Below are 26,690 nucleotides of genomic sequence, written 5' to 3'. Positions count from 1 at the left end.
CTATATTCTAATGCTTCTATATTCTTCCATATTCTGTATTCTTCAATATTCTGTGTTCCACATTCTACTATATGCTTTTTCTTGTATTTTCTATAGCCTTCTATATTCTAAATTTATATTCGATATTCTTCTATATTCCATATTCTTCTGTAATGTATATATTCTTCTATATTCCATATTCTTGTATATTTTATATTGTTTTCTATATTCTTTTATATTCTGTATAGTATCTTCTGTGTTCTGTGTTCTCTGTTCAATATTCTTCTGTATACTATATCGTTCCATATTCCATATTCTATATTCCACATTCTAAATTCTATGTTCTATATTTTCCTATATCCTATATTCCATACTCTCTATTCTATATTCGATGTTCTATGTTCTATATTCTTCTCTATTCTACATTCCATATTCTATATTCTACATTCTAAAATCTTCTATATTCTACATTCTGTATTCTAGATTCTATATTCTTCTATTTTCTATATTTTTACGTATACTATATTTTTGTGTATCCTATATTCCATATTTTTATACTGTATTCAACATTCTATATTCTTCTATATTCCATATTCTATATTTCCTGTATTCTATATTTTACATTCTACATCCTATATTCCATTATCTTCCATATTGTCTAACGTATAATCTTCTATATTCTATAATCTATATTTCTCTTAATTCTTCACTCTATATTTTGCATTCTATATTCTGTATTCTACATTTTATATTCTTCTGTGTTCTATATTCTAATTTGTATTCTATTTTCTTCTATAGCCTGTATTCTGTATGCTATATTCTTCTATAATGTATATTCTATATTCCAAATACTCTATACACTATATTCTTCTATTTTCAATGTTCCTTTATATTGTGTATTCTATCCTCAGTGTTCTATGTTCCATATTCTATATTCTGTTTTAAATTCTCTAGATTCTATAATCTATGTTCTTCTATATTGTATATTTTTGTATATTCTGTAATCCATACTTTGTATTCTATATTCTTCTACATACAATATACTCCTATATACTATATTGTATTTTTCATATACCATATTCTATATTCTGCAATCTATATTTTAAATTCTTCTATATTTTATGTTCTGTATTCTATATTCTCCATTCTAAATTCTATATTCTTCCTTATTCTTCTATATTCTATATTTTTCTATATACTATATTTTTCTGTATTCTATTTCATATTCTACATTCTTCCTTCTATATTCTTCTATATTGTGTATTCTTTCTTTTACATCCTATATTCTATATTCCATTATCTTCTATATGCTATAATCTATATTCTTCTATTTTCTGTGTTCTTTATACTTTATTTTATATTCTATATTTTGTATTCTACTTTCTATGTTCTATATTCTATATTTTTCTATACTCTACATTTTCTATATTCTACATTCCATACTCTGTGTTCTGTATTCAATGTTGTTTTCTATATTCTATATTTTTCTATATAATTTTCTGTATTCTATATTCTACATTCTACACTATAGTCTTCATTGTCTGTATCATATATTCTTCTATATTGTATATTCTGTATTTCACATTCTACATCCTATATTCCATAATCTTCCATATTCTATAATGTATAATCTCTACATGATGTACTTTTTATTCTATATTTTATATTCTACATTCTATATTTTTCTATCTTCCATTGTATTCTATATTCAAAGTTTTCTATTTTTTATAATTTTCTGTATTCTTATTGCCTATTCTGTAAACTATATTCTTTATTCTATATTCTCTTATATTCCATCTTCTATATTTAATTCTACATTCTATATTCCAGAACCTTCTTTATTCTATAATCTATATTCTTTGTTCTCTATATTTTTTATTCTATAGTCTGTATTCTACGTTGTACATACTCTATTGGATATTCTATATTTATCTCTGTTCTATATTTTCCTTTATTCTCTATTCCATACTCTGTATTCTATATTCCATATTCGATGTTCTATATTCTATAGTTTTTATATCCAATATTCTTCTGTATTCTACATTCTATAGTCCATATTCTATATTCTGCATTCTATATTCTGTGTTCTATACTCTTCTACATCTTTATTCTACATTCTATATTCTTCTGTTATAATCTATATTCTTCTATCTGCTATATTCTATGTTCTAAATTCTATACTCAATATTTTACAGTCCACATTCTATATTCTAAATTTTTCGATATTCTTTATTCTTCTCTATTGTTCTCCATTCTATTTCCTTCTATATTATATATTCTACATTTCTCTGAATTCTATATTCCTCTATATTCTATATTTTTTATTGTATATTCTACCTTCTAATCTCTATATTCTATATTCTTCTGTAATCCAATATTCTCTGTTCTACATTCTATATTCTTCTATATTTTGTAATCTATATTCTTCTACTTTATTCTCTATTCTTCAATAGTGTATATCCTATACCCTATATTCCCTATTTGTCAATATTCTATTTTCTTCTCCATTCTATCTTCTATATTCTGTAGTCTGTCATCTATTTGCTTTACTCCTCTATATTCTGTATTCTATATCCTGTATCTTCTATATTCTAAATATATACTGTTTTCCTATATTCTGTGTTCTATATTTTGCAATATTCTATATTCTTCTATAATTATATTCTACATTCTCCTATTTTCCATATTTCATATTCTTCTATACTCTATATTCTTCTATTTTCTTTTATATTCTCTATTGTACCTTCTATGTTCTGTGTTCTTCTATATACTATATTCCTCTATATACTATAGTCCATATTCTATATTCTACATTCTAAATTCTTCTATATTATTTTACATTCTAAATTTTATATTCTTCTATGTTCTATATTCTTTTATATTCTATGTCTATATTTTCCCATATTCTAGGTTCTAAATTCCGTACTCTGTATTCTATATTGTATATTCAAATTTCTATGTTCTATATTCTTTATCTATATATTTTTCTGTATGGTATAGTCTATGCTCCATATTCTATATGCTATATTCTACATTCCGTGTTCTATGTTCTTTTATATTCTGTATTCTATACTCTGTATTTTACATTCTACATTCCACAATTTTCTATATTCTATAACCTGTATTCTAGTCTTTATTCTATATTCTGTATTCTACTTTCTATATTCTAAGTTCTTCTATAATCTATATTCTGTATTGTATACTCTTCTATTGTGTATATTCTTCTATAATGTATATTCTCTATTCTTCTGTATTCTATATTCTGTATTCTTCCATATTCTGTATTCTTCAATATTCTGTGTTCTGCACTCTACTATATTCTTTTTCTTGCATTTTCTATGGCTTTCTATATTCTATATTCTTCTATTTCCTAAATTTATATTCAATATTCTTCTGTATTTTGTATTCTATATTCTGCAATGTACATTCTATAATCTATGTTCTTGTTTGTATTCTTCTATATTCCACATTCTTAGTATATTCTATATTCTACTATTTTCTATATTCTGTATTGTATCTTCTGTGTTCCATGTTCAATATTCTTCTATGTTCTATATTCCATAAATTCTTCTATATTCCATATTCTACATTTTAAATTCTATGTTCTTCTATATTCTATATTTTCCTACATCCTATATTCCATACTCTCTATTCTATATTCGATGTTCCGTGTTCTATATTCTATATTTTTCTCTATACTATATTCTTCTGTATTCTATATTCCATATTGTATATTCTACATTCTATATTCTAAAATCTTCTATATTCTACATTCTCTATTCTATATGCTACGTTCTACATTCTTCTATATTCTATATTTGTCGATATACTATGTTCTATATTAATTCTTCTATTTTCTGTTTTTACATATATTTTTGTGTATTCTGTATTCCATATTCTTTAACTGTATTCAACACTCTATATTCTCCTATATTCTACATTCCATAATCTTCTACATTGTGTAATTTATAATCTTCTATATTCTATAATCTATATTCTCCTAAATTCTTCATTGTGTTTTGCAATCTATATTCTACATTGTACATTTTACATTCTTCTGTATTCTACTTCAAAATTTATATTCTATTTTCGATATTCTGTATTCTTTATGCTATATTCTTTTATAATGTATATTCTATAATTTTTTAATTCCAAATCCTCTATAAACTATACTCCTCTATTTTCAAAGTTCTTTTATATTCTGTATTCTATCTTCAGTGTTCTGTTAACCCTAACCCTAAACCTGACTCTGACCATAAACCTGACCCTGACCCTAACAACCCTAACCCTAACCTTAACCCTAACCCTGACCCTAAAACCCTGACCCTGACCACGACTCTGACCATTGACCCTGACCCTAAAATGCTGACCGTGACCCTGACCCTAAAACGCTGACCGTGACCCTGACCCTAAAACCCTGACCATGACCCTGACCCTAAAACCCTGACCCTGACCCCTAAACCTGACCCTAACGCCTAACCCTGAACCTAACCCCTAACCCTGACCAAACCCCTAAGCCGGACCCTAAACCCTAACCGCTAACCCTGACCCGAACCCCTAACCTTCCCCCGAAACCCTAACCCTGACCCGAGCCCCTAACCCTGAACCTAACCCCTAAACCTTACCCTAACCCCTAACCCTGACCCTAACCCCTAACAGTGACCCTAACCCTTAACCCAGACTCCAAAACCTAACCTTGAGCCAAACCCCTGAACCTGACCCTAAACCCTAACTCCTAACCCTGACCCTAACACCTGACCCTGACCATAACCCCTGACCCTGAACCTAACCCCTAACCCTAACGCTAAAACTTAACACTAACCCTAACCCCTAACCCGAACCGTAACCTCTAACCCTAACATCCTAACCCTAACCAACCCAACCCTAACCAACCCTATCCTTAACACCCTAACCCTAACAACACTCTAACCCTAACACCCTAATACCTAACAACACCCTAACCCTATTCCTAACACCCTAACCCTAACACCCTAACCCTAACCAACCCTAACCCTAACACCATAACCCTAACCAACCCTAAGCCTATACTGTTCATTATATTCTTCTTCATTATATTCTTCATTAATATATTCTTTATTATATTTTTCACTATCATATTGTTCATTATGATATTCTTTATTTACATTCATTATTATATCCTTCTTCATTATTACATCCTTCATTCTTACATCCTTCGCGATTACATCCTTCGTTATTAGATTCTTCATTGTTACATTCTTCATTGTTATATTCTTCATTACTATTTTCTTCATTATTATATTGTTCATTATTACATTCTTCATTATTATATTCTTCTTCATTATTATATTCTTGTTTACTATATTCTTCATTATTTTCTTAAATATTATATACTTCTTCATTGTTATAATCTTCATTATATTCTTCTTCATTATTATATTCTTCATTATTATATTGTTTATTTTTATATTCTTCATTATTTTTTCATTATTATATTCTTCTTCATTATTATTATATTCTTCTTTATTATATTCTTCACTATTATGTTCTTCACTGTTACGTTCTTCAGTGTTACGTTCTTCACTCTTACATTCTTCACTATTCATTATATTCTTGATTATATTCTTCATTATATTCTTGCTCATTATGCTCTTCATTATTATATTCATTATTTTAATCCCATTATTCTATTCTTCATTAATATATTCATTATTACATTCTTCATTGTTAAATTCTTCATTATTACATTCTTCATTAATATATTCTTCATTATTACATTCTTCATTGTTACATTCTTCTTTATTACATTCTTCATTATTACATTCTTCATTGTTACATTACATTGTTCATTATTACATTCTTCATTACTACAGTCTTCATTACATTCTTCACTATTATATTCTTCATTTCTATATTCTTTAGTCGTCATTATGTTCATTATTATATTCTTCATAATTATATTGTTCATTATATTCTTCATAATTATATTCCTCATTTTTTCTTCTATATTGTAATATTCTTCATTATTATATTCTTCATTATCTACTTTTATTTTATTCTTCATTATTCTATTCATTATTTTATCCTTCATTATTGTATCCTTCATTATTATATTCTTCACTATTGTGTTCTTCATTATTCTATTCTTCATTATTGTATTCTTCTTCATTATTATATTTTTTATTTTCTTCTTCATTACATTCTACATTATATACTTCTTCGTTATTATATTCTTCATTATTGTATCCTTCATTATTGTTTTTCATTATTATATTCTTCATTATATACAACCTCGTTATCATATTCTTTATTGTATTCTTCATTATTACATTCTTCATAATTATGTTCTTTATTATATTCTTCATTATTGTATTCTGCATTATTATATTCTTTATTCTTTATTATTATATTCATCATTACAATCTTCATTACTATATTTGTCATTAAATTCTGCATTATTGTATTCTTCTTATATTCTTCTTCAGTATATTCTTTATTATTATATTCATTATTATAGTCTTCATTTATACATTCTTCATTATATTCTTCATTAGTATAGTCTTCGTTATTATATTCATTATTATATTCTTCATTATATTCTTTAATGTATTCTTCATTATTATGTTCTTCATTTTTATAGTCTTCACTATTATATTCTTCACTATAATATTCTACATATTACATTCTTCATTATTATATTCTTCATTTATATATTCTTCATTATTAAATTCTTTATTATATTCATTATATTATTATTCTTCATTATATTCTTCATTTTTATATTATTTAATTCTTCATTACTGTATCCTTCATTATTATATTTTTATGTTCTTCACTATTATATTCTTCATTATTATATACTTCCTGTTATATTCGTCTTTATTGTATTCTTCATTATTAGTCTTCATAATTATGTTCTTCATTATTATATTCATTTTTACATTCTTCATTGTTGTTCTTTGATATTATATTCTACAGTTATATTCTTCATTATTATATTCATTATTATATAATTCTTCATTATAATCTTCATTTTTGCATTCTTTATTACTGTATTCTTCATTATTGTATCCTTCATTATTATGTTCTTCATTACTATGGTTTTCATTATTATATACTTCAATATTATATTCTTCATTATTATATACCTCCTCATTATTATATTCTTCTTTATTGTATTATTTTCTTCATAATTATGTTCTTCATTATATTCTTTAATTTATATTCTTCATTATTGTATTCTTCATTATATTGTACATTATATTCTTCATTATTATATTCTCCATTATTGTATTCTTCATTATTATATTCTCCATTATAGCATTCTTCTTTATTATATCCTTCATTATATTCTTCTTCATTTATATTCTCATTGATTATCATATCTTCTTCATTATTATATTCTACATTATTCATCATTAGTATATTCATCATTATATTCTTCATTATTCATTGTTATATTCTTCATTATTATATTCTTCATAATTATATTCTTTATTATATTCCTCTTTTTCTTCATTATTGTATTCTTCATTTGATATTCTTCATTATGTTCTTCATTATTATATACTCCTTCATTCTATTGTTCTTCATTATTGTATTCTTATTATATTCTTCATTATTTTATTCTTAGTATATTCTTCAGTATTATATTCTTCATTATTATATACTTCCACATTATTATATTCTTTATTTTATTCATTATATTCCTCTTTATTATATTCATTATTATATTCTTTGTTATTATGTTCATTATTATGTTCTTCCTCATTATATTTTTTTATTCTTCATTATTATAGTCTTCATTATTATATTCTTCATTTTTAGTCTTATATTCTTCATTATTATATTCTTCATAATTATATATTTCTTCATTATATTTTTCATTATTATATATTTCTTCATTATATTCATTATTATATTATTCATTTTTGAATACTTCATTACTATATTCTTCATCATTATAGTCTTCCTTTTATATCCTTTTCATTATTATATTCTTGAATATTATATTTTTCATCTTTATATTCTTCATTATTATATTCCTCATCGTTATAATCTTCATTATTTTATTCTACACTATATTCTTCATTATTTTATTCTACATTATATTCTTCATTACTATATTCCTCATTATTAAATTCTTCATTATTACCTTCTTGACTATTATTTTTCATTATTATATTCTTCATTATCATATTCTTCATTATCATATTCTTCATTATATATTTCATTATTATATTCTTGTTCATTATTATAATGTACTTCATTATTAGTCTTCATTATTATATTATTTTCTTCGTTATTATATTCTTCGTTAGTATATTCTTCATTAGTATATTCTTCATTGTTAAATTCTTATTCATCACTATTCTTCATTGTGTTCTTCATTATTATATTCTTCATTATTATATGCTTCATTATATTCTTCATTATTATATTCTACATTATTCATCATTATATTCATTATTATATTGTTCATTGTTATATTCTTTATTATAGTTTTCATAATTATGTTTTTCATTATTATATTCTTTATTATATTATTCATTGTATTCTTTATTATATTATTATATTCTGCTTCATTATTATATTCTTCTGCATTATTCTTCATTTTTATGTTCTTCCTAGTTATATACTTCTTCATTCTATTCTTCTATTCTTCATTATTATATTCTTTTTCATTATATTGTTCATTATGTTCTTCATTATATTCTTCATTGTTATATTCATCTTCGTTAGTATATTCTTCATTATTATATCTTTATTATATTCTTCATTATATTCTTTCTCATTATTATTCTTCATTATATTCTTCATTATTACATTCTTCCTCATTATTATTTTCTTCATTAGTATACTCTTCATTAGTCTTCATTATTTTCTTCATTTGTATCATCTTCATTATTATAGTCTTCATTATTATACCCTCCCTATTGTATTCTTCATTATTTCATTCTTCGTTATTACATTCTTCATTATTATATTCTTCACTATTATATACTTCATTATTTTGTTCTTCATTATTGTATCCTTCATTATTACATTCTTCATTATATTCTCCATTATTGTATTTTTCATCATATTCTCCATTAATATATTCTTCTTGATTATTATATGCTTCATTATTATATTCTTTATTATTATATCCTTCATTATGTTCTTCATTATATTCTTCCTCAATATTATATTTCTTCATTATATTTTTCATTATTATATACTTCATTTACTATTCTTCTATTCTTCATTGTTATATTCATTATTATATTCTTCATTAATGTATTCTTCATTATATTCTACGTTGTTCTTCATTATTATATTCATTATATTATTCTTTATTATTATGTTCTTCATTATTATATTATTGTTATCTTGTTCATTATTATATTCTTCTTCATTAATGTATTCATTATATTCTACATTATTTTCTTCATTATTATTGTCTTCATTGTTATCCTTATGTTCATTATTATATTCTTCATTACATTCTTGATTATCATATTCTTCATGATTATATTCTTCAGTATTTTAGTCTTCATTATTGTATTCTTCATTATTATATTCTCTTTCGTTAATGTATTCTTCTTCATTATATTCCACATTATATTCATTTTTATATTCTTCATTATTTTATTCTTCATTATATTCTTCTAAATTATATTCTGCATTATTGTTCTTCATTTTTATATTCTTCATTATATTCATTAATATATTCATTATATTATTCATTGTTATATACTTTATTATATTCTTCATTATTATATATATCTTTATTATATTCATTATTATATACTTCTTTATTACATTCATTATATACATCTTTATTATATTCTTCATTATTATATTCTTCATTATATTCATTATATTCTTCATTATTATACTCATCATGATATTCTTCATGATATTCTTCATGATATTCTTCGTTATTATATTCTTCATTATTATATTGTTCATTATTGCATTCTTCATTATCGTATTCTTCGTTATATTTTTCATTATTATATTCATTACTATATTCTTTTTCTATATTCTATATTTTATACAATTTTCTGTATTCTTTATTCTACATCCTATACTCTATATTCTTCTGTAGTATATGTTTATATATTGTATTATTTTTTACTTTCTATGTTCTATATTCCATAATATTCTGTATTTTATAATGTATATTCTCTACATTATTTTGATTCTATATTTTGTAGTCTATATTCGGTATTCTACATTGTATATTTTAAATTCTATATTGTTCTATATTCTATTGTCTGTATTCTATATTTAATGTTTTCTATATTGTATATTTTTATAATTTTCTGTCATCTCTATTCCATTTTGCATATTCTGTAAACTATATTCTACATTCTATATTCTCTTATATTCCATCTTTTACTTCCTGTATTTAATTCTACTTTATTCCCAGAATATTCTATATTCTATGATCTATATTCTTCTATATTCTATGTTCTTTATTCTATATTTTATATTCTCTATTCTCTATTCTACTTTGTACATACTCTATTCTATATTTCTCTATATTTTTCTGTATTCTATATTCCATACTCTGTATTCTATATTCTAGTTGTATATTCTATAATTTTTATATCCTATATTCTTCTGTATTCTACATTCTATATTCTTCTATGTTCTGTATTCTATACTTCTACATTTTTATTCATTCTATATTCTTGTTATAATCTATATTCTTTCTGCTATATTGTACATTGTACATTCTATATTCAATATTCTACAGTCTACATTCTATATTCTAAACTTTTCAATATTCTTTATTCTTCTTTATTCTCTATTCCATATTCTATGTTCTCCATTCTACATTCCATTTTCTTCTATGTTCTATATTCTACATTTTATATTCTAAATTTTTTTGAATTCTATATTCTTCTATATTCTATATTTTTAGTGTATATTCTACCTTCTTATCTCTATATTCTATATTCTTCTGTAATCTAATATTTTCTTATATTGTATTCTACATTCTATATTCTTCTATATTTTGTAATCTATATTCTTCTTTCTCTATTCAATAGTGTATGTCCTATACCCTATATTCCCCATTTGTCAATATTCTGTTTTCTGCTACTTTCTGTCTTCTATATTCTGTAGTCTGTCATCTATATTCCTTATTCTTCTATATTCTGCATTCTATACCCTATATCTTCTGAATTTATGCTCTATGTTTTCCTATATTCTGTATTCTATATTTTTCAGTATTTTATATTCTTCTATAATTACATGCTACATTCACCTATTTTCCATATTCTATATATTTTTTATATTCTTCTATAATCTATTTTCTTTTTTATGTTCTTTATGTTCTATGTTCTTCTACGTACTATATTCCTCTATATTCTATAGTTCATATTGTATACTCTACGTTCTAAATTCTTCTATATTCTACATTCTAAATTTTATATTCTTCTATGTTCTATATTCTTTTATATTCTCTTTCTATACTTTTCCATATTCTAGGTTCTGTATTCCATACTCTGTATTCTATATTGTATATTCAAAGTTCTATGTTCTATATTCTTTATTTTTACATATACTATATTTTTCTGTATGGTATATTCTATGTCCCCTATTCTATATTCCATATGCTATATTCTACATTCTATATTCTGTATTCTATATTCTTCTATATTTTATTCTACATTCCATAATTTTCTATATTCTATACTCTGTATTCTATAGTCTTTATTCTATTCTGTATTCTGCATTCTACTGTCTATATTCTAAATTCTGTATTCTATGTTCTTCTATAATCTATATTCTGTATTGTATAGTCTTCTATTGTGTATATTCTTCTATAATGTATATTCTATATTCTTCTGTATTCTATATTTGAATTCTTCTATATTCTCTATTCTTCCATATTCTGTATTCTACCTTCTACTATATTCTTTTTCTTGTATTATCTATAGCCTTGTATATTCTATATTCTACATTTATATTCGATATTCTTCTATATTCTTCTGTAATGTATATTCTATAATCTATAGTCTTGTTTATATTCTTCTGTTACATATTCTCGTATATTACATATTCTACTATTTTCTGTATTCTTTTACAGTCTGTTTTCTATCTTCTGTTCCATGTTCAATCTTCTTCTATATACTATATCCTTCTATGTTCTATATTCCATATTTGATATTCCACATTCTAAATTCTATGTTCTATTCTCCTAAATCCTTCATTCTATATTTTGAATTCTGTATTCTACATTGTACCTTTTATATTCTTCTGTATTCTATATACTAAATTTATATTTTATTTTCTTCTATATTCTGTATTATTTATGCTATATTCTTCTGTAATTTATATTCTATCTTCTTTATTCCAAATCCTCTATACACTATATTCTTCTATTTTCAAAGTTCTTTTATATTCTGTATTCTATCTTCAGTGTTCTATATTCCATATTTGATATTCTATATTTTAAATTCACTTTATTCTATAATCTATATTCTTCTATATTCTATATTTTTGTATATTCTATAATCCATACTCTGTATTCTATATTCGATGTTCTATATTCTTCTACATACAATATTCTTCTATATTAAATATTTTATATTTTAAATTCTTCTATATTCTATGTTCTGTATTCTATATTCTACATTCAAAATTTTATGTTCTATGTTCTTCCATACTCTATATTTTCTATATATTTTTCTCTATTCTATATTCCATATTCTACATTCTTCCTTCTATATTCAATATTCTTCTATATTCTCTATTGTATATTCTTCTATATTGTATAGTCTATATTTTACATTCTATATTCTATATTCCATTGTCGTCTATATTCTATAATCTATATTCTTCTGTATTCTGTGTTCTTTATACTTTATTTCATATTCTATATTTTGTATTCTACATTGTATATTCTACATTTTTCTATACTCTATATTTTCTATATTCCGTTTTCCATACTCTGTGTTCTATATTCAATGTTTTTTCTATATTCTATATTTCCCCATACAATTTTCTGTATTCTATATTCTACATTCTATACCCTATATTCTTCTATGGTCTATATCATATATTCTTCTATATTGTATATTCTCTTTTTACATTCTACATTCGATATTCCATAATCTATATTCTGTAATGTATATTCTCTATATTATGTATTTATTCTATATTTTATATTTTTCTATATCCCATTCTTTGTATTCTATATTCAATGTTGTCTCTATTCTATATTTTTTATAATTTTCCATATTCTATATTCCATATTGCATATTCTGTAAACTATATTCTACATTCTATATTCTCTTATATTTCATCTTCTATATCCTATGTTTAATTCTACATTCTATATTCCAGAATATTCTATATTCTTCCATATTCTATGTTCTTTATTCTATATTTTATATTCAAAATTCTGCATTCTACTTTGTACATACTCTTCTATATTCTATATTTATCTCTATTCTATATTTTTCTGTATTCTCTATTCCATACTCTGTATTCTATATTCTATGTTGTATATTCTATATTTTTTATATCCTATATTCTTCTGTATTCTAGATTCTATATTCCATATTCTATATTCTGCATTCTATATTTTTCTGTTCTGTATTCTATACTCTTCTACATTCTTATGCTACATTCTATATTCTTCTGTTATAATCTATATTCTTCTTTCTGCTATGTTCTATATTGTACATTCTAAATTCTATATTCAATATTCTACAGTCTACATTCTATAGTCTCAATTTTTCAAAATTGTTTATTCTTCTCTATTCTCTATTCCATATTCTATGTTGTCCCTTCTCCATTCTACATTCCTTTTTCTTCTATATTCTATAGTCTACATTTTATATTCTAAATTTTTCTGAATTCTATATTCCTCTATATTCTATATTTTTTACTGTATATTCTACCTTCTAATCTCTATAGTCTATAAAAAAATTTTAATACTCTTCTGTAATCTAATATTCTATTCTACATTCTATATTCTTCTATATTTTGTAATCTACATTCTTCTACTTTATTCTCTATTCTTCAATAGTGTATGTCCTATACCGTATATTCCCTATGTGTCAATATTCTGTTTTCTTCTACTTCTTGTCTTCTATATTCTGTAGTCTGTCATCTATGTTCTTTATTCTTCTATATTTTGCATTCTATATCCTATATCTTCTATATTCTAAATTTATGCTCTGTTTTCCTATATTCTGTATTTCAATATTTTATATTCTTCTATAATTATATTCTACATTCTCCTATTTTCCATAGTCCATGTTCTTCTATACCCTATATTCTTTTTTCTTTTATATTCTCTATTGTATCTTCTATGTTCTTCTATATACTATATTCCTCTTTATTCTATAGTCAATATTCTATATTCTATGTCCGAAATTCTTCTATATTCTATATTCTGTATTTTATATTCTATATTCTACATTCTAAATTGTACATTCCTCTATGTTCTATATTCGTTTATATTCTACTTCTATATTTTTCCATATTCTAGGTTCTATATTCCATACTCTGTATTCTATATTGTACATTCAAATTTCTGCTCTATATATTCTTTATTTTTCTATAGAGTATATTTTTCTGTATTGTATAATCTATGTTTTTTTATGTTCTATATTCTATATGCTATATTCTACATTCTGTATTCATGAACAGGCCCGAATAGTGGAGCCCCGCACGCACGAACAGGCCCGGATAGCGGAGCTCCGCAGGCTTGAACAAACCCGAATAACGGAGCTCCGTAGGCACGAACAGGCCCGAATAGAGGACCCCCGCAGGCAAGAGGAGACCCAAAAGGACACTCCTGCAGTCAAGATTAGGCCTGAATGGAGAATTCCGCAGGTAAGAATAGTCCCGGATGGAGGGTCCCGCAGGCTAGAATAGGCCCGAATGGAGATTCGTGCAGGCAAGAATAGGCCAGAATAGAGGAGCCCCGCAGGCAACAATAGGCCTGAACAGAGTTCCGCAGGGAAGAACAGGCCCGACCGAAGAGTATCGCAGGCAAGAATAGGCTCCAACAGAGAGTCCCGCAGGGAAGAATAGGTCCAAACGGAGAGCCCCGCAGGTGAGAATAGGCCAGAACGAAGAGTCCCCCAGGCCTGATAGGCCCGAACAAAGTCCAGCAGGCAAAAATAGGCCTGAATAGAGGAGCCCCGCAGGCAAGATTAGGCCCGAAGAGAGTCCAGCAGGCAAGAATACGCCCAGAGAGTCCTGAAGGCAAGAACAGGCCCGACCAGAGTCCCGCAGGCAAAAATAGGCCCTAATAGAGGAGCCCCACAGGCAACAATAGGCCCGAATAGAGTCCCGCAGGCAAGAAGAGGCACGAACGGAGAGTCCTGCAGGCAAGAATAGGCCCGAACGGAGATTCCCGCAGGCAAGAATAGGCCCACAGTCCAGCAGGAAGTATAGGACCGAATAGAGGAGCCCCGCAGGCAAGAATAGGCCAAACACAGTCCCATAGGCAATAATAGGCCCAAAAAGAGGAGATCCAGAGGCAAGATTAGGCCCGAACAGAGAGACCCGAAGGCAAAAATAGGCCCGAGTACAGGAGCAACGCAGGCAAGAATAGGCCCAACCAGAGTCGCACAGGGAATAGGACCGAATAGCGGAGACCTGCAAGCACGAACAGGACCGAATACCGAAGACCCGTATGCATGAACAGGCCCGAATAGAGGAGCCACGTACGCACAAACAGGCCCAAATAGCGGAGCTCCACAGGCTCGATAAGGCCTGAATAACAGAGCTCCATAGGCATGAACACTACGGAATAGAGGACCCCCACAGGAAAGAGGAGGCTCAAAAGGAGACTCCCACACCTGAGAATAATAAAGAACAGAGTCCCGTAGGTGAGGATAGGCCCGAACGGAGAGTCCCGCAGGCGAGAATAGGCCCAGAGAGTCCCGTAGGTAAGAAAAGGCCCGAGCGGAGAGTCCCACACGCCAGAATAGGCAAGAATGGAGAGTCCCGCAGCAAGAATAGGCCCGAATAGAGGAGCCCCGCAGGCAAGAATAGGCCTGAACAGAGTCCCGCATGCAGGAATAGGCCTGAAAAGGGGCATTCCTCAGGCAAGATTAGGTCCGAAGAGAGTCCAGCAGGCAAGAATAAGTACGAATGGAGTGTCCCGCATGCCAGAATAGGCCCGAACAGAGATTTCCGGAGGGAAGAATAGGCCCGAAAAAGAGTCCCGGAGGCAAGAATAGTCCCGAGTAGAGAAGCCGTGCACGCAAGCATATGCCCGAACAGAGTCCGGCAGGCCATAATAGGCCCGAACGGAGAGTCCCGCAGGCAAGAATAGGCCCAAAGAGAGGAACCCTGTAGGCAAGATGAGGGCCGAGTAGAGTTCTGCTCGCAAGAATAGGCCCAGAGAGTCCCGCAGGCCAGAAAGGCCCAAACGGAGAGTCTCGCAGGCAAGAATAAGCCCAGAGAGTCCCGCAGGCCAGAATAGGAAAGAATGGAGAGTCCCCTGTACAGAACAGACCCGAAGAGAAGTCATGCTAGCGAGAATACTCCCAAACTGAGAATCCCACAGGCCAGCATAGGCCCAGAGAGTGTTGCAGGCAAGAATAGACCTGAACGGAGAGTTCTGCAGGCCAGAATTGCCTGAAAGCAGAGTCCCGCAGGTCAGAATAGGCCCAAACTGAGATACCCGCAGGCAAGCATAGGCCCAAAAAGGGGAGCCCTGCAGGCAAGAACAGGCCTGAACAGAGTTCCGCAGGCAAGAATAGGCCCAGAGTCCTGCAGCCAGAATAGGCACGAATAGAGGAGCCCCGCAGGCAAGAATAAGCCCAAACAGAGTCATGAAGGCAAGAATAGGCACGAGTAGAGGAGCCGTGCAGGCAAGAAGAGGCCCGAACAGAGTCCGGTAGGCGAGAATAGGCCCGAACGGAGAGTCCCGCAGGCCAGAATAGGGCCGAAGAGAAGTCACGTAGGCGAGAATACTCCCAAACTGAGAATCCCACAGGCCAGCATAGGACCGAACAGAGAGTCCTGCAGGCAAGAATAGACCTCAACAGAGAGTCCCGCAGGCTAGAAAGGCCCGAATGGAGAGTCACGCAGGTCAGAATACGCCCGAACGGAGAGTCCCGCAAGCCAGAATAGGGCCGAATGGAGAGACCCGCAGGCCAGAACAGGCCCAAATGGAGATTCCTGCAGGCAAGCATAGGTCCGAACAGAGTCCCGCAGGCCGAAATAGGCCCGAACGGAGATTCCTGGAGCAAGAATAGGCCTGAACAGAGTCCCGCAGTCAAGAATAGGCCCGAGTAGAGGAGCCGTGCAAGCAAGAAGAGGACCGAACAGAGTCCACAGGCAAGAATAGGCCCAAATGGAGAGTCCCGCAGGCAAGAATAAGCCAGAACGGAGATTCCTGCAGGCAAGAATAGGCACGTACAGAGTCCCCTAGGCAAGAATACGCCTGAGTAGAGGAGACATGCATGCAAGAAAAGACCTGAAGAGAGTCCCGCAGGCAAGAATTGACTCGAACGGAGAGTCCCGTAGGCAAAAATAGGCCCAAATGGAGATTCCTGCAGGCAAGAATAGACCCGAACAGAGTCCCGCAGGCAAGAATAGGCCAGAATAGAGGAACCCCGTAGACACGAATAGACACGAATAGAGTCCCGCAGGCAAGAATAGGCCCGAGTAGAGGAGCCGTGCAGGCAAAAAGAAGCCATAACAGAGTCCCGCAGGCCAGAATAGCCCCAAACGGAGAGGCCCGCAGACAAGAATAGGTCCGAACGGAGAGTGCCGAAGGCCAGAAAGGTCCGAACAAAGAGTCCCGCAGGCAAGCATAGGCCTGAACAGAGTCCTGCAGGCCAGAATAGGCCCGAACGGAGATTCCCGGAGGCAAGAATACGCCCAGAGTCCCGCAGACAAGAATAGGCCCAAGTAGAGGAGCCGTGCAGGCCAGAAGAGGCCCAAAAAGAGTCCCACAGGCAAGAATACGCTCAAACGGAGAGTCCCGCAGGCGAGGATAAGCCCGGAGAGTCCCGCAAGCCAGAATAGGCCCGAACGGAGATTCCCGCAGGCAAGCACAGGCCGGAACAGAGTCCCGCAGGCCAGAATACGACGGAACGGAGATTCCTGGAGGCAAGAAGAGACCCGAACAGAGTCCCGCAGGCAAGAATAGGCTCGAACAGAGAGTCCCGCAGGCAAGAATAGGCCCGAACGGAGATTCCTGCAGGCAAGAATAGGCAAGTACAGAGTCCCACAAGCCAGAACAGGCCCGAACAGAGATTCCCGCAGGCAAGAACAGACTTGAACGGAGAGTCCCGTAGGCAAAAATAGGCCGGAATATAGATTCCTGCGGGCAAGAATAGGCCCGAACAGAGTCCCGCAGGCAAGGATAGGCCCGAAGGGAGATTCCTGCAGGCAAGAATAGGCACGAACAGAGTCCCGCGGGCAAAAATAGACCTGAGTAGAGGAGCCATGCAGGCAAGAAGAGTCCTGAATAGAGTCCCGCTGGCAAGAATAAGCCCAAACGGAGTGTCCCGCAGGCAAGGAAATCCTAACGGATACTCCCGCAGACGAGAATAGGCCCGAATGCAGAGTCCCGAAGGCCAAAATAGGCCCTAACGGAGATTCCCGCAGGCAAACCTCGACCGGAACAGAGTCCCGAAGACCAAAATAGGCCCCAACAGAGATTCCGGAGCATGAAGAGGCCCGAACAGAGTCCCGCAGGCAAGAATAGGCCCGAACGGAGAGTCCCGCAGGCCTGAATAGGCCTGAATAGAGGAGCCCCACACGCACGAATAGGCCCGAGTAGCGGAGCCCCGCACGCACAAACAGACCTGAGTAGTGGAGCCTCGCATGCATGATCAGGCCTGAGTACCGCCCCGCATGTACGATCAGGCCCGAATAGCGGAGCTCCGCAGGCTAGAACAGGACCGAATAACGGAGCTCCGTAAGCACAAAAGGCCCAAATAGAGGAGCCCCGCATGCAAGAGGACACCTGAAAGGAGACTCCCGCAGGTAAGATTAGGTCCGAACGGAGAGTTCCACAGGTAAGAATAGGCCCGAACAGAGAGTCCCGCTGGCAAGAATAGGCCCGAACGGAGAGTCCCGCAGGCGAGAACAGGCCTGAAGGGAAGTCCCTCAGGCGAGAATACACGCAAACTGAGAATCCCGCAGGCCGGCATAGGCCTGAACGAACATTCCCGCAGGCAAGCATAGGTCTGAACAGAGTCCCGCAGGCCAGAATAGGCCTGAACGGAGATTCCCGCAGGAAATCATAGGCAAGAACAGAGTCCCGCAGGCGAGAATAGGCCCGAAAGGAGATTCCTGGAGCAAGAATAGGCCCGAACAGAGTCCCACAGGCAAGAATAGGCCTGAGTAGAAGAGCCGTGCACGCAAGAAGAGGCCCGAACGGAGAGTTCTGCAGGCAAGAATTGGCCCGAATAGAGTCCCACAGGCAAGAATAGGCTCGAACGGATAGTCCCGAAGGACTGAACGGCCCGAATGAAGAGTCCCACACGTAAGAATAGGCCCGAACGAAAATTCCCTCAGTCAAGCATAGGCCCGAACAGAGTCCAGCAGGCCAGAACAGACCCAAACGGAGATTCCCGGAGGCAAGATTAGGTCCGAACAGAGTCCTGCAGGAAGAATAGGCCCAAGTAGAGGAGCCATGCAAGCAAGAAGAGGCCCGAAAAGAGTCCCACAGGCAAGAATAGGCCCGAATAGAGAGTCCCGCAGGTGAGAATAGGCCCGAACAGAGAGCCCCGCAGAAAGAATAGACTCGAACGGAGTGTCCCTTAGGCAAGAATAGGCCAGAACGGAGATTCCTGCAGGCAAGAATAGGCACGTACAGAGTCCCGCAGGCAAGAATAGGCCCGAAAAGAAGCCATGCTGGCGAGAATACTCCCAAACTGAGAATCCCACAGGCCAGCATACGCCCGAACAGAGAGTCCTGCAGGCAAGGATAGACCTGAACGGAGAGTCCCGCAGGCCAGAAAGACCCGAACAGAGAGTCCCGCAGGCCAGAATAGGCCTGAATGGAGAGTCCTGCAGGCAAGAATAGGCCCGAATGGAGATTCCCCCACGCAAGCATAGGCACAAACAGAGTCCCGCACGCACGAACAGACCCAAGTAGGGAAGCCCCGCATGCACGATCAGGCCCGAATAGCGGAGCCCCACATGCATCATCAGGCCCAAATAGTGGAGCTCCGCAGGCTAGAACAGTACCGAATAACGGAGCTCCGTAAGCACAAAAGGCCCAAAGAGAGGAGCCCTGCATGCAAGAGGTGACCCGAAGGAGACTCTCGCAGGCAAGATTAGGTCCGAATGGAGAGTTCCGCAGGTAAGAATAGTCCCGAACGGAGACACCTGCAGGTGAAAATAGGCCCGAACCAAGTCCCGCAGGTGAAAATACGCCAAAACTGAGAATCCCGCAGGCCAGCATAGGCCTGAACGGAGATTCCCACAGGACAAGCATAGGCCCGAACAGAGTCCCACAGGCCAGAATAGGCCCAAATGGAGATTCCTGAAGGCAAGAATAGGCCCAAACAGAGTCCCGCAGGCAAGAATAAGCCCGAATAGAGGAGCCCCGGAGGAAAGAATAGGCCCGAATAGAGTCCCGCTGGAAAAAATAGGCCCGAGAAGAGAAGCCATGTAGGCAAGAAGAGGCCCGAACAGAGTCCCCAGGCAAGATTAGGCACGAATGGAGAGTCCCGCAGGCAAGAATAGGTTCGATCGGAAAGTCTCACAGGGAAGAACAGGCTCGAACAGAGATTCCCGCAGGCAAGAACAGGCCCAAACGGAAATTTCTACAGGCAACAATAGGCCCGAACAGAGTCCCGCAAGCAAGAATAGACTCGAACGGAGAGTCCCGCAGGCAAAAATAGGCCTGAATAGAGACTGCTGCAGGCAAGAATAGGCCCAAACAGAGTCCCGCAGGCCAGAATAGGCCCGAACGGAGAGACCCGCAGGCACGAATAGGCCCGAAGGGAAGTCTCGCAGGCAAAAATACGCCCAAACTGAAAATCCCGCGGGCCAGCCTAGGCCTGAACAGAGATTCCCGCAGGCAAGGATAGGATCGAACAGAGTCCCGCGGGCAAGAATAGGCCCGAGTAGCGAAGCCCCGCACGCACAAACACGCCCGAGTAGCAGAGCCCCACAAGCACGATTAGGCTTGAGTAGCGGAGTCCCGCATGCATGAACAGGCCCGAATAGCGGAGCTCCGCAGGCTAGAACAGGACCGAATAAAGGAGCTGTGTAAGCTCGAGAGGCCCAGATAGAGCAGGCCCGCATGCAAGAGGAGACCTGAAAGGAGACTCCCGCAGGCAAGATTAGGTCCAAACGGAGAGTACTGCAGGCACGAATAGGCCCGAAGGGAAGTCCCACAGGCGAGAATAGGCCCTAGTAGAGGAGCCGTGCAGGAAAGAAGAGGCCCGAACAGAGTCCCGCAGGCCAGAAGACGCCCGAACAGAGATTCCCGGAGGCAAGAATAGGCTCGAAGGGAGAGTCCCGCAGGCAAGAATAGGCCCAAGTAGAGGAGCCGCGCAGGAAAGAAGAGGCCCGAACAGAGTCCCGCAGGCAAGAACAGACCCGAATGGAGAGTAACGCAGGCAAGAACAGGCTCAAACGGAGAGTCCCGCAGGCAAGAATAGGCCCGTACGGACAGTCCTGCAGGCAGGAACAGGCAAGAGCAGAGTCCAGCAGGTAAGAATAGGCCCGAGTAGAGGAGCCATGCAGGCAAGAAGAGGCTCAAACAGAGTCCCGTAGGCAAGAATAGGCCCGAAGGGAGAGTCACGCAGGGAAGAATAGGATCGAACAGAGAGTACCGCGGGCAAGAATAGGCCCGAATGGAGATTCCTTCAGGCAAGAATAGGCCCGAATAGATGAGCCCCGTAGGCAAGAATTTTTTTAAAGTCCCACTGGCAAGAAGACGTCCAGAGAGTCCCGCAGTCCAGAAAGACCCGAACGGAGAGTCCCGCAAGTGAGAATAGGCCCGAACGGAGAGTCCTGCAGGTCAGAATAGGCCCGAACGGAGAATCCCGCAGGCGAGAATGGGCCCAAACTGAGAATCCCGCAGACCAGCATAGGCCTGAACGGAGAGTCCTGCAGGCAAGAATAGACCTGATCGGACAGTCCCGATGGCCAGAAAGGCCTGAACAGAGAGTCCCGCAGACGAGGAAAGACCCGAACGGCGAGTCCCGCAGGCGAGAACAGGCCTGAACCGAGAGTCCCGCAGGCCAGAATAGGCCCGAACGGAGATTCCTGCTGGCAAGCATAGGCTCTAACAGAGTCCCGCAAGCAAGGATAGGCCCGAGTAGAGTCCTGCTATCAAGAATAGGACCGAACGGAGAGTCCCGCAGTTCAGAATACTCCGAACGGAGACTCTCGCAGGCGAGAATAGGCCCGAACGGATAGTCCTGCAGGCCAGAACAGCAAAGAACGGAGAATCCCGTAGGCCACAATAGGCCCGAATACAGGAGCCCCACAGGCAAGAATAGGCCTGAACAGAGTTCCGCAGCAAGAACAGGCCCGAATAGAGAAGCCCCACACTAAGGAACAGGCCCGAGTAGCAGAGCCGGGCACGCACGAACACACCGTGTAGCGCAGCCCTGCACATATGCTCTGGCCCGAGTAGCGAGGCCGTGCACGCACGAACAGGCCCGAATAGCAAAGCTTCACAGGCTAGAACAGAACCAAATAAAGGAGCTCCATAAGCACAAAAGGATCTAAGAGAGGAGCCCCGCATGGAAGAGTACACCCGAAAGGAGACTCCAGCAGGCAAGATTAGGTCCGAACGGAGAGCTCGGCAGTAAGAATAGTCCCGAACAGAGAGTCCAGCGTTCAAGAATAGGCGCAAATGGAGAGACATGCAAGCAAGAACAGGACCGAACAGGACATTTCTGCAGGCAATAATAGGCAACCTCCGGTGGCACACTGCCTGTGCGTCACTTCTCCAAAGACAAGGCCAAAATCAGGGCATCCACGGCCCCAGCAGTCCAGAGTCTGCACATGGGGGCATAGGGATCACCTCTTTGAACTTACATGAGGGAGGCCTGGGCCCTGGATTGGCTCCGCTAGAGCTCCACGACCTCAGCTATTTTCCGTGATCTTTGGCCCGTACCCTTGTGAGTGTGTGATCTCTAGTTACACTTCTCCTCCGACCACTCTCAAAAAGCCACCTGTGGATACGTGAGTGTGGAAATCAACATCGATCACTGGCTACAGTATCACAGGTCACTAGGTGACTAGGCTCAGGCTGACCTTGGTTGTCTTCTGATCAGGCAAGGAGCTTAATCCTTCAAAGGAAATGAGGACACGTGGTGACTGGCCGACATCATTTCTTTCATCCACACAGCGCTCTACATGAGGATAAAGAGGCCACGTAGCCCAGGTGAAGGCTGCGTGTGGGGCCTAAGGCTTCTTCCCCAATCAGTAGGCAAGGCGCCCTTCCCAAGCATCTATGGCCCCACTCTAGATGCGTTGATTCAGAGAAATCTCTTCCTTCTACCCCTGAGACACATCACAAGTATGAGGGGCCTGACAGAGAGCCTGGAGATGAAACGGGGGAGGCTTCTGGCTGGGCCGCTTCCCCGTGGGTACACAATAGCAGGTAGTCTCTCTGGAAGGTCTTAGCTTCTGTTGATTGACATGGGCAATACAGTAGGGGTGGTCCCTGGCCAGGTGGAGCTTGTGGGCAGATGCAACCTCTCCGGCGACGGATAATCCCGCTGCTGCTTTGTTTGGTGAAAACCTCCCCCCGCCAACTCGGATGGGCAGAGAACATTGACCCACACCTGCCAGGGGCCTTTCCTGGGACTAAAGATCCCCACCTGGTCTCAACGTCATCACCCTCTCAGCACGCACCTTTCCTGCACACATAATCCTGCCTTTCTCCGTCAGTGCCTTATCCTACTAGGAAACAAAGCATGCCGCTCAAAAAGGCCGACGCCGGGGAAATCGAGGAGACACTGCCATTTTCCAAATTTTTGCTGTCTACGTGTCCCCGCCTCCGGTGCAAGGCTGCGTATGTGGCCGGGCTCCGAAGGCAAGGCCGCAATCCTGGCAGCCTGGGCCCCGGCAGTCCAATGGTTTATGGACGTGGGGACACGGATGACCTGTTTGCCACATACAGGAGAAATCCTTGGGCCCTTCACTGGCTCGCCATTCAGCTCCACGACGTCCACTCCTGGCCCTGGCCTTTGGCCGGTGCCCCATTCAACGTGTGCTCAGGAGCCATGTTTCTCCACCCTTCACTATCATTCTGCCACCAGGGGATATGTGAGTGTGGGAGTCACCGTTTGTCACCGGCAGCAGCGTCACAACTCACTAGACTTCCAGGTACCTGCAGACCTAGGCGGCCTTCTGCCTCAGGAAAGGTCCCGAATCCTTTATCCCAGACGCTGACACCTGCGCACTGGCGGACATTCATTTTGATCAACACAGAGGTCTGAGTGAGGGTCAGCAGGCCGGGTAGGTGAAGTCAAGGCCAGGTGGGCGGGACTAAGGCTTCTTTGCCATCACCATGGAGACAGTCTCCCCACCGGCAGAGTGGGCGCAGCTTATGATGGGCCTGGCGACAAGACTCAGCCAATGGCAGAGATCCAGCCCGCCAGGCCGATGACACAGGGCCCTCCATTGTGACCCAGGACACCTAGTGGCCACAGGATTTGAGCACACCCTGGGAAAGGCTACGCAGGCACAAGGGAGCCCCTGGTGCGGACTGCTTCAGGGCATTGGCACAGCAGGCCAGGGTCCAATTTTCCCACTTTCCTCAGGATATCAGTACGCAAGACATCCCCACTCAGCATCTCTTGCCTCTCTCTCTGTATGTGTTCCTTCTCTGAAATCTCTTCCTTCTTCCCCCTCCCAGTCACTTCACAGCTTGGAGTGTCTGACAGAGTGCCTAGAGACGAAAGAGCAAAGGGGGAAGGCCTCTGGCTGTACTGGTTGCCCAAGGGCAGAGAAGATCTGGCAGTCTATCTGGAAGGACTAGGGAGTAGTGATTGATTGGGGAGCTACATCACGGGTGAACCCTGGCTGGGTGAATCTTGTTGACATGTGGCAGCCTCTCCGGAGACTACTAATTCCGCTGATAAGATTGGATTCAAATACCCGGCTGAGTGCCATGGGCAGAAAACACTGACACATACCTGCCAGAGGCCTATCCTGGGTCTGAAGAGTCCACCCTGGTCTCCAGCGACTCATCATCTCAGCACACACTTTGCCAGCACACATGGAATCCGCCTCTCTCCACGAATCCTTCTCCTGCTAGGAAACACCGGATGGCACTCAGCCAAAGGAGAACACAGGCAAAGTCAAAAAAGCCCGCATTTTCAAGATTTTGCTTCTGCTGGGCCACAGCCGCCGGTGGCACACTGCATGTGCGTCACTTCTCCAAAGACAAGGCCGAAATCCAGACATCCAGGGCCCCAGCAGTCCAGAGTCTTCGGATGGCGGCATACTCTGCGCATGGTGCCACCTATTTGCCAAGTACAGGAGGGAGGTCTGTGCCCTAGACTGGCTCCGCTAGGGCTCCACGACCTCAGCTATTTTCCGAGACCTTTGACCCGTGCCCTCTTGAGTGTGTGATCTCTAGTTACACTCCTCCTCTGACCACTCTCAATCCGCCACCTGCGGATACCTGAGCGTGGAAATCAACACCTATCACTAGCTGCAGTGTCACAGGTCACTAGGTGTCTAGGCTCAGGCTGACCTTGGCTGTCTTCTGCCCAGGCAAGGAGCCTAACCCTTCAAAGGAAATGAGGACACGTGCTCACTGGCCGACATCCTTTCTTTCATCCACACAGCGGTCTAGATGAGGGTAAAGAGGCCACGTAGGCCAGGTGACGGCTGAGTGCGGGGCCTAAGGCTTCTTTCCCAATCACCATGGAGACAGCCACCGGAAGGCTGGTCGGAACTTCTGACGGGGACGGGTCACAAACACTGAGCCAATAGGAGAAGTCCAGCCTAACCGGCCAGTTCTGCAGAGCCCCCCATTGTACCCATGGACACACAACAGGCCCTTGTGTCTTTGGCCACAAAATCGAGGGCACCAGGGAATAACTTCACAATAGCCAATCCCTGATGTGGACACGTTCGACACACTGGGACAGCAGGCAGGTACCTCTTTACCACTTACGCTAGGATGTCAGTAGGCAAGGTGCCGTTCCTCAGCATCTATGGCCCCTCTCTGGATGTTTTCATTCAGAGAAATCTCTTCCTTCTACCCCTGAGACACATCACAAGTATGAGGGAGGGGCCTGACAGAGAGCCTGGAGATGAAACGGGGGAGGCTTCTGGCTGGACCGCTTCCCCGTGGGTACACAATAGCAGGTAGTCTCTCTGGAAGGTCTTAGCTTCTGTTGATTGACATGGGCAATACAGTAGGGGTGGTCCCTGGCCAGGTGGAGCTTGTGGGCAGATGCAACCTCTCCGGCGACGAATAATCCCGCTGCTGCTTTGTTTGGTGAAAACCTCCCCCCGCCAACTCGGATGGGCAGAGAACATTGACCCACACCTGCCAGGGGCCTTTCCTGGGACTAAAGATCCCCACCTGGTCTCAACGTCATCACCCTCTCAGCACACACCTTTCCCGCACACATAATCCTGCCTTTCTCCGTCAGTGCCTTATCCTACTAGGAAACAAAGCATGCCGCTCAAAAAGGCCGATGCCGGGGAAATCGAGGAGACACTGCCATTTTCCAAATTTTTGCTGTCTACGTGTCCCCGCCTCCGGTGCAAGGCTGCGTATGTGGCCGGGCTCCGAAGGCAAGGCCGCAATCCTG

Source organism: Loxodonta africana, unplaced genomic scaffold (genome assembly GCF_030014295.1).
Source record: "Loxodonta africana isolate mLoxAfr1 unplaced genomic scaffold, mLoxAfr1.hap2 scaffold_41, whole genome shotgun sequence".
In the NCBI taxonomy this organism is placed as follows: Eukaryota; Metazoa; Chordata; class Mammalia; order Proboscidea; family Elephantidae; genus Loxodonta; species Loxodonta africana.
Note: the sequence above shows the minus strand (reverse complement) of the source record.